The sequence below is a fragment of the Sphaeramia orbicularis genome, chromosome 1 (genome assembly GCF_902148855.1).
Source record: "Sphaeramia orbicularis chromosome 1, fSphaOr1.1, whole genome shotgun sequence".
NCBI classification, from domain to species: Eukaryota; Metazoa; Chordata; class Actinopteri; order Kurtiformes; family Apogonidae; genus Sphaeramia; species Sphaeramia orbicularis.
The window spans coordinates 37,152,841-37,170,326 of NC_043957.1; the positions used below are offsets into that span (position 1 = coordinate 37,152,841).

General features: G+C 37.2%; 1 protein-coding gene across 1 annotated transcript in view; it reads left to right on the forward strand.

Moving 5' to 3' along the window:
* The first annotated feature begins 315 nt into the window (after nt 1-315).
* The window catches only part of LOC115421351 (uncharacterized), a 42,226-nt gene continuing 25,055 nt past the window's right edge, over nt 316-17,486 (forward strand). The window contains exon 1 of the mRNA XM_030137216.1: nt 316-410. The gene's annotated coding sequence lies outside the window, so the exon portion shown is untranslated. The remainder of the gene's footprint in view (nt 411-17,486) is intronic.

Below are 17,486 nucleotides of genomic sequence, written 5' to 3' on the forward strand. Positions count from 1 at the left end.
GTATTCAAGCCTCAAAATTGGACAGCAGCTATCAGATGTTCTTTTCTCATTTTTTCCATAAAAAAAAATCACAATAAAGTCCAATGAAAGACTATACTGGATACTATAGTGAATGATTTACAGTGCCAGCCAAATGCCATTTGTTATGCATACAAGGAGTAGGAAGGAAAGCACTCTGTCAGACACAGTAGAATGTACTACTAGACTTTAGACAGGAAGTGAAAGCATCTAAGAGACAATAGGTTTCACAAAAGGATGTGACTCAGCTGCACACATCATTAATGCTGTGAAGCAAGATCATAGTGGTAGAGTAGATATGCCTCAGTATATAGTGTGTGTGATAACGAACAATCCAAGAGAATACATGTTAAATGAGACGTCATTCAGCAAGCGTCAGACTCAATAAGCAGGTAAGAGGAAAATTGCTTTTTGTAATTAATAGGCTGGTATAACAACAGATGATAAAATGTATATGATAAAAATGTATCTGTGATTAGGTTGTTTTTGTTGTTGTTTTTCAGTTTATGATATAAACAAAAAACACCTTCCCATTGCCAGTGTGACAAACAGTGATAGAAGGCTTGCTTTGCAAATACCAAATCCATGAATAAGTAGATTAAGAAACCAAAATGCTTTGCACTGCTACACAGAATATTCACAACAGAAGAGAAAGCAATCCCAATTATAAAAACCTCTGCCAGTTTGTGAAAACCTTGACAGAAAACACTTTTTTTTCTGTGTTTTATTCATCTTCAACTCAGCAACAGGGCTGAATGGTATTTTTTACCAGTGGAGGATAAGCTTTCCAGATACCTTTTGTTGGCAAAGATTTATCAAGCCTTAGAAACTTTCACAACTGAATTAAATTGATGTTTTTGATGATTTTGTTTTAGCTCAAATGGCTGTGGAGTGACTGTTCTGAGCTCAGCCAGTCCTCAAACAAGCTCCAGCAGGGCACAGTTTCCAGGTTTATATAAGTCAGGCTCCTTTTACAGTTGTACTTGGTCCAGGCTTAGTGTGATTTTCACCAGATGATGCCAGTGAACGAGTCTTAAGGCAATGTTTAGTTTGTTCTGGCAAAATGACAAGATTTCTAAGAAATAGGAACCAGCAAACATAAGGAGTGTTTTGATGGAGAAAGAGGAAGTACAGGAAACAGATTCCCTCTTCTTAGAAGTAAACATGATTGTTTCTTAATCAAAGCAAACTGACAGAATGATGGCAGCTGGATCCATAAATAACATAGTTAAGCACAAATACATGTTGGAAAAATATAGAGGAAAAAGGAAATTAGCTCCAGTAAAATTCCTTATGTTACATTATGTTGAACTTATAATGATAGTATTATTATATTATAGTCTTATAATTCAGATGCATTTCTGATACAAATATAAAAAAATGCACTGAAATGTAGTTGCTTTGGCTCTGTCAATGATTACACATGCCTTTATTGGTAAATAAACCATGTATAAAATAAAATAAAATAAAATAAAATAAAATAAGATAAAATAAAATAAAATAAAATCTCTCTTGGATGGGTTCATTATATGTCTTTTTTCCCTCTTGTGACACATACTCAAACAGTACTGGCATACACACATACCAACCTCTTGTTTCCCTGGAGGAAGATGGAAAAGGTGCTGTGACCTTTGACCAAATGCTCTTTCCTGCCTGTGTTTGCTTCTGTGCTTTCCTAAATCTGTCTTTGTCTGAGGTGACACAGTGTACCTTTTGGCATTTCCTAAAACATCCCTGTGGTCATTATGTGTATTTTGTGAGTAATTTAAGTCGACTGATTTGTGCAGCCCTTGTTGGCACTGTCTGTTCTTTTATTGATTTTAACTATCACCTGCCTCCAGACTGACGAGAGCTGCTGCTAAGGTTGTAAGTCAATGCTTAATGTTTAAAATGAGTCCTAATACGGAATATACATGTTTCTGGCATCTGCCTTGGGTAGCGTTTTCCTTCCTTTATAGGGTGTGAGGTTCCTGGAAAGCCTACACCTCCACTTCCAATGAATCTCCTTGAACAATAGAAGCGCTCTTAAATATAGGATGGTCAGGACATCATGTTGATGTGTGAAATTATTGCACAACAGCATTTTGTTCCACACCCTTACAGAACCCTTCTTTAGCTGCATCTGTTGTGTCCTTCATGCCCTCCTCATCAGTTTACTCATCCCTTCTCATTTCCAACAAGGACATCGCTTAGCACTTAAAATCCACTGGGATTGTTGCCACAGGAACATATTATTGATGTTTGTCCTGGTGTTTTTCAATGTTGGTGACCTATAAGGCAAAGATAATGGATGGTATTTCCCAGAGTCATCTCCCACCAGGGGAATGATCCTCAGCTCCAGGGTCACAGAGGTGTTGGAGCACTGGTATAGCCATTTCATCAGCAGTCAAACACCTCACTTTATGCACTATCCTTAATGGGCAGGAGTAACATTTTTGAAGGGTAATGTCGTTATAGGGGACATCAATAGAAGCTAATGATGTGACTGGCACTATGTTAGAAGAAATCCTTTGTTGGATGACATTTAGGCTCATTCTGTTACAAAGTGATGGATGGTGAGCTTATCAAAGTTATGTTGATGACCGTCATTTTCACTTGGATCATCATCTGGTTCATTTACAAGAGATGCTGTGTTCTGCAGTTGAATTAGATTACTGTAGTTTCAACTTGGGTTTGGTCCTCAACTGTCCTCTATAGTACACTGCACCATTCCACTTCTCTATTCAGAGTATGGCTTGCAGAGAAATGCTACTTCAACTACATTTTGCAATATTAAACTGCAAAAAATGTGAAGAAAAAAAGTTGTGTGCATTTTTATGGTCACATTTTTACTAGATTTACTGTAATATTTGTGAATTTTTCCATATTTACCATTCTTGTGAATTAAGTATACATACTCGATAAGAATCTAAAGAGCACGTTACAATTTAAATGTTAATTGTAAATACTGAATGTCAAATCTAAATCTAAATCCTAAATAGAAGTATAAATCTTAAATATAAAGTCATTAACTAAATATTTTAATAATAGGCAAAGTCACAAAATAAAAGATTAGTGAAGACATCCAGCACAGTCCTTTTCTTTTCATTGAGTAACTGCATAACAACAGCAGCAAAATTATTTTTATTCACCAAAGAGGAAACTAAATTAGCTATTAAGTTTGGCCTCAAACTATTTACATAAATTTTAATATTGAGTAATGTAATTCACAAAATATATTCAGAAACTGTTTTAATCATTTAAGTTCTTTTTCCATATAAAGTTGCCAGTTGGTGAAACATTTGTCTGTGATATTTGTGATATTTTTATATTCAATGTTTATACTTGAAATTTGGACTAAGATTTATGTAGCCTATCTTTTATATACCCTCTATAAAGATGACATTTTTACCCCAGGGTATTGTTTTTGGTTCGGTTTGTTTGTTTGTTTGTTTCTTTGCTTGTTAACACTCTAGCAGCAAAACTATTGGTTGAATTCATACCAAACTGGGTTTATAGATCGCTAGTAACCCAGAATAGATGTCATTACATTTTGGGAAAAGTAGGTCAAAGTTCAAATTTTTCTGAAAAAAAGAAAAAAAATCCTATTTACTTATAATGGGTGAAATGTCAGCTACACATGGAAGCAAAACTATTGGTTGAATTCATACCAAATTGGGTTTATAGATTGCCAGTGACCCAGAATAGATGTGGTTACATTTTGGGAAAAGTAGGTTAAAGTTCACATTTTTTTAAAATGAATTTTTAAAATCTTTTTTTCTCCCATTTACTTATAATGGGCAAAATTTCAAATGTCTATTAAAACATCAATTTGGTTTCAATTTACTTCAAACTTGGCACATATATAGAGGCATCTGATATATTGACACCATCACATGCACAGACATGATGATATCAGCTGGACTGATGCCAAAGTAAGCTACAATACGTGCAAGGGGCGGGGTTTGTTGTGCCTGGTACCACGTGTTACCTCCGCCAAGGAATGGCAGAGGTTATGTTTTCATCAGGGTTTGTTTGTCTGTTTGTCTGTTAGCAAGATAACTCTAAAAGCTATGGACGGATTTTGATTAAATTTTCAGGAAATGTTGATACTGGCACAAGGAACGAATATATAAATTTTGGTGGTGATCGGGGGGAGAGGGGGTGTTTGATGAAGTTTTCAGGAAATGTTGATACTGGCACAAGGGGCCAATGATTAAATTTTGGTGGTGATCATGGTGGGGCGGGGAGGGGGTCTGCCTTGGTGGAGGTCTGTGCTCTCCAAGTGCTTTTCTAGTTAAAGTTATAATCATGAATTTTTTTTTTTTTTTTGTTCTCTTTAGCGGCCTCTATTGGTGATAAGTAGTAATCACAGGTTTGTTGTTGAGCTGCTCTTCATTGACATTGACCAGTGTGATGTCAACCAACAATATCAGTCAGCTGACAGTTGAACCTGTGGCCACGCCCCCTTAGTGACTAGTGACTTAACATTAGAGGTGTTTACTTTCATATATGAAGCAGTGTTTCCCACAAAATTAAACATCAAAAATGGATGAATACTGGTTGATGCTAAACCATGATCATGATCAGTGTCTCAGCTGATAAACTAACAGTCCAATCACAGTCTGATGTACACACTACAGGGCAGTAGGTCTCTCGCCCTATTTTTTTCTCTCTCTCCTTCATCCCCACTATCATTGTAACATAGCAACAATACAATCAGGAGTAGTTTCTGTTGGTGTAAGTAGCCTGTATCTACACTTGGCAGAAATAGAATCATGGAATAACACTATCTTTTGTTGGTACAATTTGTAATAATGTGAAACCATAAGTATGAAGCGAGTGAATGTAGCAACAAAAGCTTTACATGTGTTTTTCCTTTGTCTCTGTTCATTGTATTCATTCCACTAATGCTGCTGCTGACTCTTGCCAGTTTTGCCAGTTAAGTCAGACAGGACGCACATATGAGAACCTATTTTTGAGGATTTCTGAATGAATACAGTTGCATATAAGCAATAGCTCTGGACAATTACCAATCCATGGACTCAGAGCCCTGATGTCTTTTAACATTTGCCTGTAGAAGACATGTCTGTTCCACCTGAGCTCACCTCAGGACACCTGTGTTACAGTTTGACAGGTAACATCTAAGCACTTCATTCAGACCCCTCACCTGTCACTGACCTGGACCAGGACTTCATAGAGGGATTCACCTCCTTCCTCACCAAATCAGAAAATAAGTTAAAACTCTCCCCGTAAACTAAAAAACTCTGTGGAAAGACATGTAACTAATGTCACTATGTGTGTTTGCACATTATGTCCTTTGTCTCTGTCTGGTGAAATTAGACTACAGTGGGCTGCACTCTATAACCTTCTTCCTATGAACTACTTCTACTTTGTCAGCTGTTAATATCTTTGAGGTCCATTAAAGTCTCAATGTGTTAAGCACTAGGACACACTGTCTCACCTCTGTGTGTTTTCATGCCTTATGTGCTACTAGCAATCACAAACTATCACATATTCTCCCACATGGTAAAAAAAACAGCTACTCTCAAACCAGACCTGTAGCCATAATGTAATGTAATGTAAACATGCTCAGAGTGTGTGTGACGAACCGCAGTGGGATGAATAAGAGTGAATGGTTGGATGTGAATGAATATTTTATATAGATGGAGTTCTAAATATGCATTTTTTACTGTTTTTTAATGTTTTAGTTTTTATTAATGTCTGTTTTTGTAATGATAACATCAGCCTGCCCAGGGACTATAGGTGGAAATTAGCACTAGTGCTACAACCTGGTACACTACATCTCTCCTTTTTAAGGTTAATGTATATTGTGCATTGTCCCTGTCTAAATAAAAAATGAAATGAAATGAAAAGAAAATGTTGACAGGTCCCTGGTCACTATGGTGATGGTGATGGAACACATGTCCATAAATATCATCAACAAAAAACAGATCATAAAACTGTAAATGTGAGGACTTTAATGTAACATTTCCATCAGGTCATAAGCACAATCAACATCATGTTAATTTATTTAGTAAAAAATGACTTAACCATTTAACCAGATTTAAATCCATTTAAATGAAAATCCTGGTCACTATCTAAAGATTTAAGGCCAGATTTACTAACACTTTGCAGAACACACAAGCCCTCTTCTGGCATGAAAAAAAAAAAAAAAACTTGGCATTTTCTAAAGACACACAGTGCCACCTTTGTAAATATTCTCTGATGAACTCACCTTTCCCCCTTTTTTTTGTTTATGTCACCATAATCATACAATGTGGCCCATAAAGTTGTCATAAAATAATTTTACCTCTTCTCACGAAATGATTGTGACAATGTGATTTATTGTGGTGGATAAAGTGTAACTGGGACTCAGTATGTAATCATTATGTCTCGTCAAAGGTGATTACTGATGTGTATAAATAGCAATAAAAAAGAGGAATGTGTTCAACTGTATGACCAACAGTGTATTACAGATTATTTTCTCTGTGCTGCCATGACGTTTCCTGTGATAAGCATGCACATAACCTACTTTCACATTTTCAGATTATCAGTAATAAGTGAGCTGTTCACCTGTGTTGTTAGAGTACCAGTACTCTCATCAGGTGAATCTGCAAGCAGGTCTACAAGCACTTAACACACACATATGCTTGTTGTCGACACACCTCCCTGCTCATCACTGCCAGATTAAAGTCCCTACAGTGCCCTGTAAACAAAAGCATAAATCACCTATGCCTCTCCTCAAGTGAGCAAAATTCATGGTTGTTAGCTGTGGTAAATCACAGTGGATCGGTGCCCAGGGGAGGCAGGGAAGCTAATTTACACTGTCCACGAATACCATCAGCAGGGAGGCCAGTCGTATGTGTCTAAACATCATCAATTCAGAGATGAATGTGGAAGAGTGGAGCAGCCATAGGGAAAGCAAGAGCAACTATCGGGCTGCAAAGTAAATGATAATGAAATTAAAATGTAACAGTGTGAGACCTTTTGAGGAAAGGGGAAGAGGGTTGGCACCCTGCTTGTTAATATAACATAAAAACTACACTCCACTACTTAACAATAGCATAAAAGGAAATCTGCTTCCTTCCCTTTCCTGTTCTGACTAGTGCGGGATTTAGAATAGAATAGACTGCTTTTATGAGTAGTACAATGAAAGTAAAAGTGCTACATCTTAGACACACGAGCACAAAACCGATAAAAAGCAGTAATAATTATTATTATTGCCAGTGCATTGAGGAATTAAATAATGATGGAACTGCTGAGTAATAATTAAATTAGCGCAGCACAGAATACACACAGTATTTAAAACTGAAGAGATGGTTCATGTATTTGCATTCACAGTTCTAATACTCTGGAGAAAAGATAGATTTTAACTCTATTTATTCTGCTTTTTAAACTCCCATAACACTTTCCAGAGGGCAGCAGAGCAAACAGTTCACGTGCTGGATGTACGCTGTCTTTTATGATATTTCTGCCCTTGCTGAGGCAATGTGAGCAAGACGTGTCTTTTATAAAAACAGGGGACAGCCACTGATTTTCTCTGCTGTCCTTGTAATTTCTGGAGGTCCATTCAATCTGAAGCTGAGCACCCAGTAGATCTCACTTTTGGAGGAGCAGAAGGTCTCCAGTAGATTCTTCTTCAGTTGTTGTTGTTGTTGTATGCTGTGCTGTCTGTTGTTCTCCAAACCACAGGTAGCCTACATATATTTTCTGTCAAAACAAAACTGTGGCCGTTTACATTTCTGCACTCCATGGACGTCCAAACATAAAATAATTTTCTATTTTCTATCTTCATTCAATGTCCAGCTGTGCAAATTGTGAGAATTTGCACCATTAAAATGGTTAAATACTTGCAAGAAAATTGTTTCTGACAGACTTGATAAAGTATATGCCCATAAACTATAACCTTTATTGACATATATCTTGTAAAAATGACATACACACATGATTGCAATAAATGTAAAATGGCTATATCTGTCTGCATCCAATGTTTGAATTTCTTGTTCCTAAGTTACAGATTCCTTCAGGTCAAGGTGATGAAATACTAAGCTTAATTAAAGAATCTACCTTGTACGGTCTTGTTATTAAATGAAAAATAATTTCTCCTTCAGACATTAATGGCTCGCGAGGATATAATAAAAAGATAGCTGTGAGTTGTGTAATTACTGCAGCCATTTCTTTTGATAATTGAAGCAAATACAGTCACTTAAAACTATTAAAAGCTCTGTCTATAAGCACTTAGTGTGCAGAGGTTGTCTGAGTGGAGTTAATCACAGAAAGGTTCATCTTTTCAGGGAGGCAGTTTGAACCACATTAAATCATTCTATCATAAAACACCTTTTGCAGCTAAAATCTCACCTGGGAATCGAGCCAAAATAAAGGATATGTTTGGGCCCACTAATGCTGCAATAACATATCAGCAGCTGAAAAGTGCAAGCAAACAGAAGAGGCTAATCCTCCAGGTTAGCAAACACTTCTGTCAAATTTGAACATGGATCTACATTCACTAAGAAGCTAGGCCAGCTACCCTGTCTGCTCTAAACCAGATTAGCTTCCTGATTGTGCAAAATCCTGTCTCTGATCTCCAAAGAGCTGGTTTCAGAGTGATAAACTCTCCCTCAAACACAAATTTACCTTGCATCAAATGTGCTGACAACACCACCAGGCTTACCAGAGGCATGGGACATATCCAAATATTATAGTTTACCCATTTACAGTCCAAACAGAAGATAACAAGGATCCTTGAGATGGCTGTTCAGTTTGAGATTAGAAAGAATTATGGCTCAAATAATTCTGATTATGTAAGACAGAGAGGGATATTAAGGTGGTCAATAACAAAAGCTCTAATATGGTGAATAAGTGAATCATAGACATGAGAAAGGTCGCTGTGACAAAACATAGTGACACAAAAATCTGCAACAATGTGCATGTAGTTTTACAGGTTATGTTATACAGAAGTTATTTTTCCTTTTTCATCTGTAATGTATATGAGACAGTCTTTACAGATACTAATTTTCTCTGTAACACACTTGTTGGAACGTGTTTCTGACATTCTTCACTTGATATTTGCGGTGGAAGAAAGACAGGACACGTGGGGAGCAAGGTTATAATAGTTTTGGATTTGTCATTATAGTTTAGTTTTATTTAGTTTTAACTTTTTTTCTCTAATTCAGTTAGTTTTAATTCATTTTTAGAGCAGGTTTGCTAGTTTTTGTTAGTTTAAGTTTCTTTCTAAATGCTTAGTGTTAGTTTAGTTTTAGTTTAGTTTTTTCATTCAAATAATTAATTCAAATAAATCCCATATAAGACTCTGCTGCTTTCTCCCAACTTTAGTCTCCATTTTTCCAGGTAGAGTGGGGACGAGAAGACGACTAAACGTCAAGTGACAAGAAGTGATGGATCGTGAAGTGTCATATGGTGCTGCTAGCTGAAATTGCCAGATTGAAATAAATCGATTTCGTATCAATCACTGACAAAGACAAAAACAAAGGGAATTTTATCCATAATTTTTATACGTTTTAGTTAGGTTTGTAACCACACAATAGAGTTTCATTTAGTTATCATTTTTTCTTTTAATTATAGTTTTTATTTAATTCAGGTAACAAAAATGTTTTTTCAATTCTAGTTTTTGTAATTTCATTACTTTTCATTAACGATAATAAACTTGGTGGGGGGAGACATTTGGGAGGTGACATAGAGCATGGTTCAGCCTGGAGTTAATTGTATATTGTATATTATCGGACCAGTCAAATCAATCAATCAATCAATCAATCTTTTTTTATATGGCACTTTTTCATACAATAAAATGTAGCACAAAATGCTTTACATATAAAATCAGTGCACCCCACCACACACACATACACGCGCGCGCACACACACACACACACACACACACCTACACACACACACACACACACACACACACACACACACACACACACCCACACACACACACACACACACACACACCCCGCCACCCATGTACCTAATGTTAATACCCATGAATAATAAAACAAAAAAAAATAGATAAAGAAATAAAGGAAAGAAACAGGCTGAGCACAGGGGACCATAAAACAACAGAGAGGAGGCGCTATCACAGGGAGCCACCCGCACCAGGGGGCAGCCACCACCCCCAGCAATCCGGGGCACCACCATCATAAAGCCACATCCTAACTGGTGAGGGAGCGCCGAAATGCGTGGTGGCAGGGCCCCATACCCCACCGGGGAGCAGACCCCTGAGTGAGCATCAAAGCCACTGGAGCCCACAGCCGCCCCCTGGCACCGAGGACCCCCGCCGATGAAACACGGGAGACTATAAATATAAACATTCAAAAGATAAAAAGAAGCATTGGTTAAAAGAGTATAAATGTAATATAAAACATATGTGTAAATGTAATATAAAGAAATAAAAAGATAAAACAGAAGCACTGGTTAAAGGTCAAATTAAAAACTAAGGGAGACAGGAGTTAAAAATATAAGCTAAATTAAAGGGGCATTATTTCAAAGCCAGGTTAAAAAGGTGGGTCTTCAGCCTGGTTTTAAAGATGTCTACATTCTCTGCGGCCCTGGGGTTCCCTGGCAGGCTGTTCCATAGGCGAGGCGCATAATGCTGAAAAGCTGCCTCACCGTGAGTTTTTGTGTTAGCTTTTGGAACAGTTAAAAGGCCAGTGCCTTTTTACTGTTCTGTCTATCAGGTTATCAACAATAAGAATATCAGTAGTGACGAAGTGACAGCGAACAGTGATGAGGGAATTGTTGCTTTTACCTCCGCCAAGGAGGTTATGTTTTTGCCGACGTTGGTTTGTCTCTGTCTGTCTGTCTGTGTGTCCGTGTGCAAGATAACTCAAAAAGTTATGGACGGATTTGGATAAAAATTGAATGTTGATAAGGGCACAAGGAACAAATGATTACATTTTGGTGGTGATGAGGGGGGGCACTGATCTGCCTTGGCAGAGGTCTGCGCTCTCCGAGTGCTTTTCTAGTCTATTACTATTCCCTGCATGAGAGCATTACATCTTGGGGTTGTCTGTCCATCTTTATAATATTCAATACTCACATATTTCATGATCAGCTTGACAGACAGTGGTCAAATTTTTCACCTTCACTTGGACGCATAGATGATCTCATTAGAAAGGTCAAAGGTCAGGTCAGAAAAGAGGTTTATGAGTTTAATCTAGATTCTAGTATTGAAAATAATACCAGTGATGGGGTGTGTGTGTGTGTGGGGGGGGGTGGGGTGAAGAAGCAATATGGCATTGTTTATGCAAAGGGTCAAAGGTCAACTTCACTGTAGCATCATTATGTTCTCAGGTCATTATTCCACTACTCAACATCACACTCCTAACTTACATTTCAACTTTGTGGAAAAAAACTTATTTTCTTTTCATTAGTTTTCAACTCATCAATATACATTATTGTTGTTAAAAAACAACACTGTTTCATTGCAGAATGGATTGTTTCAGATGACACAATGCTTGTTGATGTCTCAATATTTTTGTCATAGATGAGGCTTTTACAAACTGCAAGAGGGAAATTTCCGCACATCACTACACATCAACATAATGACCAAAGTAATTCTGATGTTAAATTCAATGACCTTCATAAATCAGTCAAGATATGTTCTATTGATCAGGTTTGTAGATATTTTCACTGTGACATGTTATAATGTTGATGAATTACAGTGGTTGTGTAAAAAAAAAAAGCAACGACTACAGGCTGATTATCTGCCTTTAACCTTTGATGCGTATATTTTCTCCCATTCATTGTTTTCTATTATTTGGCTGCCTTTCATTGAAAAGGTCATTTATGATAGTCAGGAATAAAAGCCTGGGTCTTATGAATCATTCATGATATAACTCTTCTTTCTATCACAAAAAGATTGGGAGATTTAAACTAAAATGATTTTAGAGAAAAAAAAAACAATGAAATACCTTCTGACAGAAAAGATGCTATGACTTTAAATGCTTGTATTCTATCTATCTATCTATCTATCTATCTATCTATCTATCTATCTATCTATCTATCTATCTATCTATCTATCTATGAAAAGACAGCACATGCCATCTTTTATATGTGTTCCTCAAACCCATGAGAACAATTCATCCACAATCTGGATCCAATAATAAACCCTTCATTTGACATTCACTGTGTCTGTATGGGTGGAGAATGTGGTTGAGTGCTGTGTTTATGAGTGCTGGGAGGCTTCCAGATCAGCTCATAAATGTGAGTCATGATTGTGTGTGACAGAGATGTCCTCAAAGTTTAAGGGCTAAAACAGAGGGCACAGAGAGAGGTTTAGGAGGAACAGAAGAGTAGGGATGTATGTGTGAACAAGCCTGACTGAAGAAAGCTTAACATTAATGTTGAATCTGGAGTTCAGCCTGCAGAAAAAATAGAAAACTGGAATTATATCACAGATCATGGCACTTTCTCAACCAGAGACAGAAAAATCCACATCCACTATAAATTATATTTAACAGTTTTCTTTTATCAATCAACTTTTTTGCCAGTTTGTTCACATACAATATTTTCGGGTGTTATTTTTGTTCTGCACAGAAGTTCAGTGTGAAAGTTAGGGGGTAAATGGAGACCACACAAAGTCGTCATTGGGAAAACTACACAATACAATTATGCTCTAGTTACTGTACGGGAAGGACTGCTACTTCTGCATATGTTTTGTACAACTACAGACTTTTTTTTCCATATTAAACAAAGACTTTTTGTTACATGCCCTAACTTCCTTCGATGACAACTTATCGCTAATGCTAATGCTAATGGCAGGTGCTGTGTGTAGCTTTTAACTTTTATTCTTTATTTCTCAAATCACCACAGTACACGAATTCCTCAAAATAATGTGTGCAAACTGCAAAACACGGAAGATTACCAACAAAAGTGTGTAATATTTTTAGAATGTGTAGTTTATGCATCAAAAGCAATTATTTATGCCAGTGAAACTCTCAGTAATAACAATAATAATGGATTAGATTTCCATAGCTTTTCAAGGCACCCACCACTTTACATTACTGATCCATTATTCATTCACTCTCACTCTCTGGTGGTGGTAAACCACATTTGCCCTGGGGCAGGCTGACAGAAGCGCTTCGGCAGGCTGACAGAAGCGTGGCTGTCAAGTCACACCAAATGGCCCCTCCAACCACCACTGAACATTCATACACATTCATAAACCAGTGTGAGTGAAAAGATGGGGGGCAAGGTGGACACAACAGCATATGACAAGGACAGAGAGGGATTTGAACACACAACCCATTCTACCTCTTGAACCACGGTCGTCCAGTACCATAACAATGACAAGTTTTTATGCAATTGTTCTTGAACAAAGTAAAAAAAAACAAAACAGTAAAAATGTTCAGCAATATTGTCAATATCACAGTTAAATATTTTTTAAGGCAATGGCTACTGCCACAGGACTGTGGCATAAAATATCAGTTTGTCTATTGCCACAGACCAATCAAATGTTAGCATTTGTACTAGTGCCAGTCAGGGATAGGGTTACATAAACTCATTAGCCTCTTGTTGCCACAGTACTGTGGTGATATAAGACGTATACATCAGTGCATTCTTTTGTGCATTTTGCTACCACAGTACTGTGGCAATTGATGGAAGAAACAACAAATTAGTGATAATATATAGTATAGAATAGGAATTATTGTTCTAAATACTGTCTATGTTGTTTTATGGTGTTCTTTGCTCTGGAGGCTGGAGTAGGTGGGCGGAGCTACATGTTAGATAGGTGCAGTCGTGTGCAGTGTGCCCTCTCAGTTCTGTGTCAGTTGAGTACTGTGGTCCTGTGGAATTTTGCACTCTGAACGTTGTCCCAGTGGCTGATTTATATCAATGTCAGATCTACCTACATTTTATGCCAATGTAACACTGACTGAAAATACAAAGGGCAACATATTTTTCTATGTAGCATATCAATTTCAGATCTACAAAGTTACACATAATTAGGGGTGGGAATCGAGAACCGGTTCTTTTTGAGAACCAGATCCCAGTAGCTCGATTCTGTGGAATTGTGTGCCTGCCTGCTTAACGATTCTGCTTATCGATTCCGCCTTCATTGTGCATGCGCGATGGATGACGTCATGCATATGCTGCATTGTTTTGGTCAGAACAAAGCTTCCATTTCTTCAAAAGGGTGGAATCCCTCCAATATGTTCAAATATTTGTCCACAGCATGTGATTCATTTGATACACTACTTAGCGGCGCTTGTGAATCTAGTGGCAGAGTGAACACCAGGCCGTCATCTGGGGCCAGTTCCGGTTCCGGTGTGGGCAACAAATGTCGTACCCCCTCAAATACAAGTTTCTGAAGGTAGGAGAAAGGAAATGACATGCACAACAACAGGAGACGGGCAGAGTCGAACTGGTTCCACATTGTGGAAATGCAGCAATAGAGGAATTAGGGAGTGTCTTTAGTTTCACTTTCACTGTATCCGCCCTGAACCGGTCCCGGCATCATCTCTTATTATTATTTGTACATACTGTATATGCTATATTTTCTGTCCAGAGATGGAAATATAAAAAACAGTTAATGCAAACACACCCATTTGTACTCTTTTATTCCTTCATCCAATGAGGATTGATAAGAGAATCGATAAGCAGTCAGATCAATAAGCAAAATCGATAATGGAATCGGAATTGTTAAATTCTTATCGATTCCCATCCCTACACATTATTGTATGTGTGTGTGTTGGGAGGGGTGATTGGAAAATAATGGTTATGATTCAAAGTTTTTACCATACTTTTTCTATGGCATGACTTATACAGCACTGCACTGCAAGGAAAAAGCAAAAAATTATAGATTCACAGTAGAAAAATGGGAAACACTCCCCTTGGCCAGAGGTGTACATATAATTTCCAGTGTCTTTAATCATCCTGACATTCTTTCCTGTCAGTCCACAGATTTTCGTCCATGTCCCAGTGAATATTATCCCTAGTGGTATAGCGTGGAGAACATTGTCTTGCATGTCAGTGTGATCCACTGTAAGAGTCTGCTGGGATGTCTTCACATGCCACATTCACTGAACTTGAAACATATTTCCAAAAGAAGGAAACAAATGGAGTAGAAATGTACAAAATAGGCTTGAAATGATGCAATGCAAACAATGAGCTCATGCCTTTTTCAGGAGGAAGGACTATTCAACAAGGACCTGTATACTGTATTTTGACCAACATGGTAATACACACTGAAAATGTAAAACTAGCAGACAATAGTGAACAAATAACTTCAATTCTCATCTGAGAAATGTGCCAAAGCAGCTGAGAGAAAGTGTAAAATGCTTGATAATAAAGATAATGAAGATTAGTCAGTTTCTGGGAGCTCACTTATGTACACATTTACATAAACATTTAATTGCAAATAAATTCAGAAAATGAAGTAAAATAACTATCTAATGTAACTGGTCATAAGCAAAATAAAAATCAAATACAAATTGCCTGACTTTATAATGATGCTGATCAAGACACTGCATGTTCTTGATGTGAGTAAATGGAATCCACCCTCAGGCCTTTTGATTCTGAACAAAGCAGAAACATGTTCTGACTAGACAAATGCTTTACCTTTTGATTTAAGGTCAATAGTTAGATTTCTATATGTAAACAAATTAGACAAACACTTTTTTTCCAGTATGCACTCAGGCTTCAGACTGTTCTATCTATAGCCCCTGCAAACTTTTGTCCTTGAAATTAAATTGTGGCAAAGAATCCTCACAAATCCCCCAGTCATTACCCCACAGAAATCCACTGAGGGAGACTTTTTAAACGGAGGGAACAGAGTGTGAGTTCAATTTTATTTGATTGGTGAGTGACTTAATACCTACACGCAGCCACCATGTAAAAGAAACTTTTGTTTTTTGTTTTTTTTTTTTTTGGGGGGGGGGGGGGGGGGGGGTTCCAACCTGCTTTACTTGAGAAATAAATTCTGTACAACATCCCCACTCTTCTTCTCCTCCTGCACTCTCACTTAATGTCTCTCAGGAGAAGAGGACATGGTAGCATTAATTACATTCTGCCATTTTCTGGATGTACCTAGTCACCACTAATGGGCGTACTAAGCACTACACCCTTTTCAGTGATAGCTTGAAACAGCAGCTGAAGATGCTGAGAATGAAGGTGAAGTAAAAAGGCTGAAAGGGCAAGGGGGAGAGGATAATGTGAATTAATGCTTAGTTTAGTGTCTATTTAATAGACCTGCTCTGTTAGCTTTTCTCTCACTACATACAGTCACGGAAAAAAATATTAGACCATTAAAAGTCATCAGAAACAATGGTTATGCAATCAAGTACTAACTCCTGTGTGTGTCATGTGACTAAGACAGACAGAAATGAAAACATGGAATGCCTAAAAGCACTATTTTTGGTAGTACAATGCCATAGCTACTGATGTAAGAACTGCAGTGATTTTGGTTATTATCGAGAAAACATGGAAAATGGATAGATATCAGCTCTGAAATTAAACTAATATGAGCTATTTTTGTTGTTATCATTATATTTGTCCAAACAAATGTACCTCTAGTTGTACCAGGCATTAAAATGAACAAGAAATTAAAGAAAACAAGGGGTGGTCTAATACATTTTTCCGTGACTGTATGTTGTACCTGTTTTTTACTATTTCTTTTTTTTTTATTCAAATGTTTAATCAGATCAGTCTACAAGATATTACACACGACATCAAACATACAAAGTACACTGTTCTCTCTTTTTTTCTTTTTTAAGAAAAAAAAAGGGCATGAGTAAATTAAATAAGTATGTAAAAAATGGATAGTAAAAATGATATTAACTAGCCTGTACACTTTCCCAACCACATTTTCAGGAAACAGGACAAAAACAAAACAAAAAAAAAAAAAAAGGGGGGGGGGGGTGCATAAATACATTAATGTGTATACACATAAGGCAGCATTTGTTTTTCACTATTTCTGTGACTAGAAAGATGGAATAGTTAGAAAAAAAACAAAACAAAGGTCTTTGTGAAGGAGGCATTCACCTCAGTATATTCAAAGAGTCAAAAATCGTGGTGGAATTGAACAAAATAATGAGAACACAAAGCAAAACACAAAGTGCTGCAGAATTACATGCAGATACACACACACCAGCAAAAAAAAAAAAAAGACTCTTGCATGCAGTATTTGTCAGACCACTGTTAGCTGCCATTACACCACAGATTCAATGGGACATCCTTGATGCTATGCCATGCTTATCCAGTGTTAAAATACATTTCACAAAATTTTTTTACATCCATTGTTGCATTTTTTTTTTTTTTTCACCAAAATCTTGTATTGATGATAGGACAGTTAGGACCATCGTGTAAAGTCTTCTCCATCACATCCCAAATATTCTCAGTGGGGTTCAGGTCTGGACTCTGTTAGGGTCAATCCATGTGTGAAAATGAAGTATCATGTTCTCTGAGCCACTCTTTCACAAGCCGAATGAACCCAATGAATCCTGACATTGTCATGGATTAGATTTGGG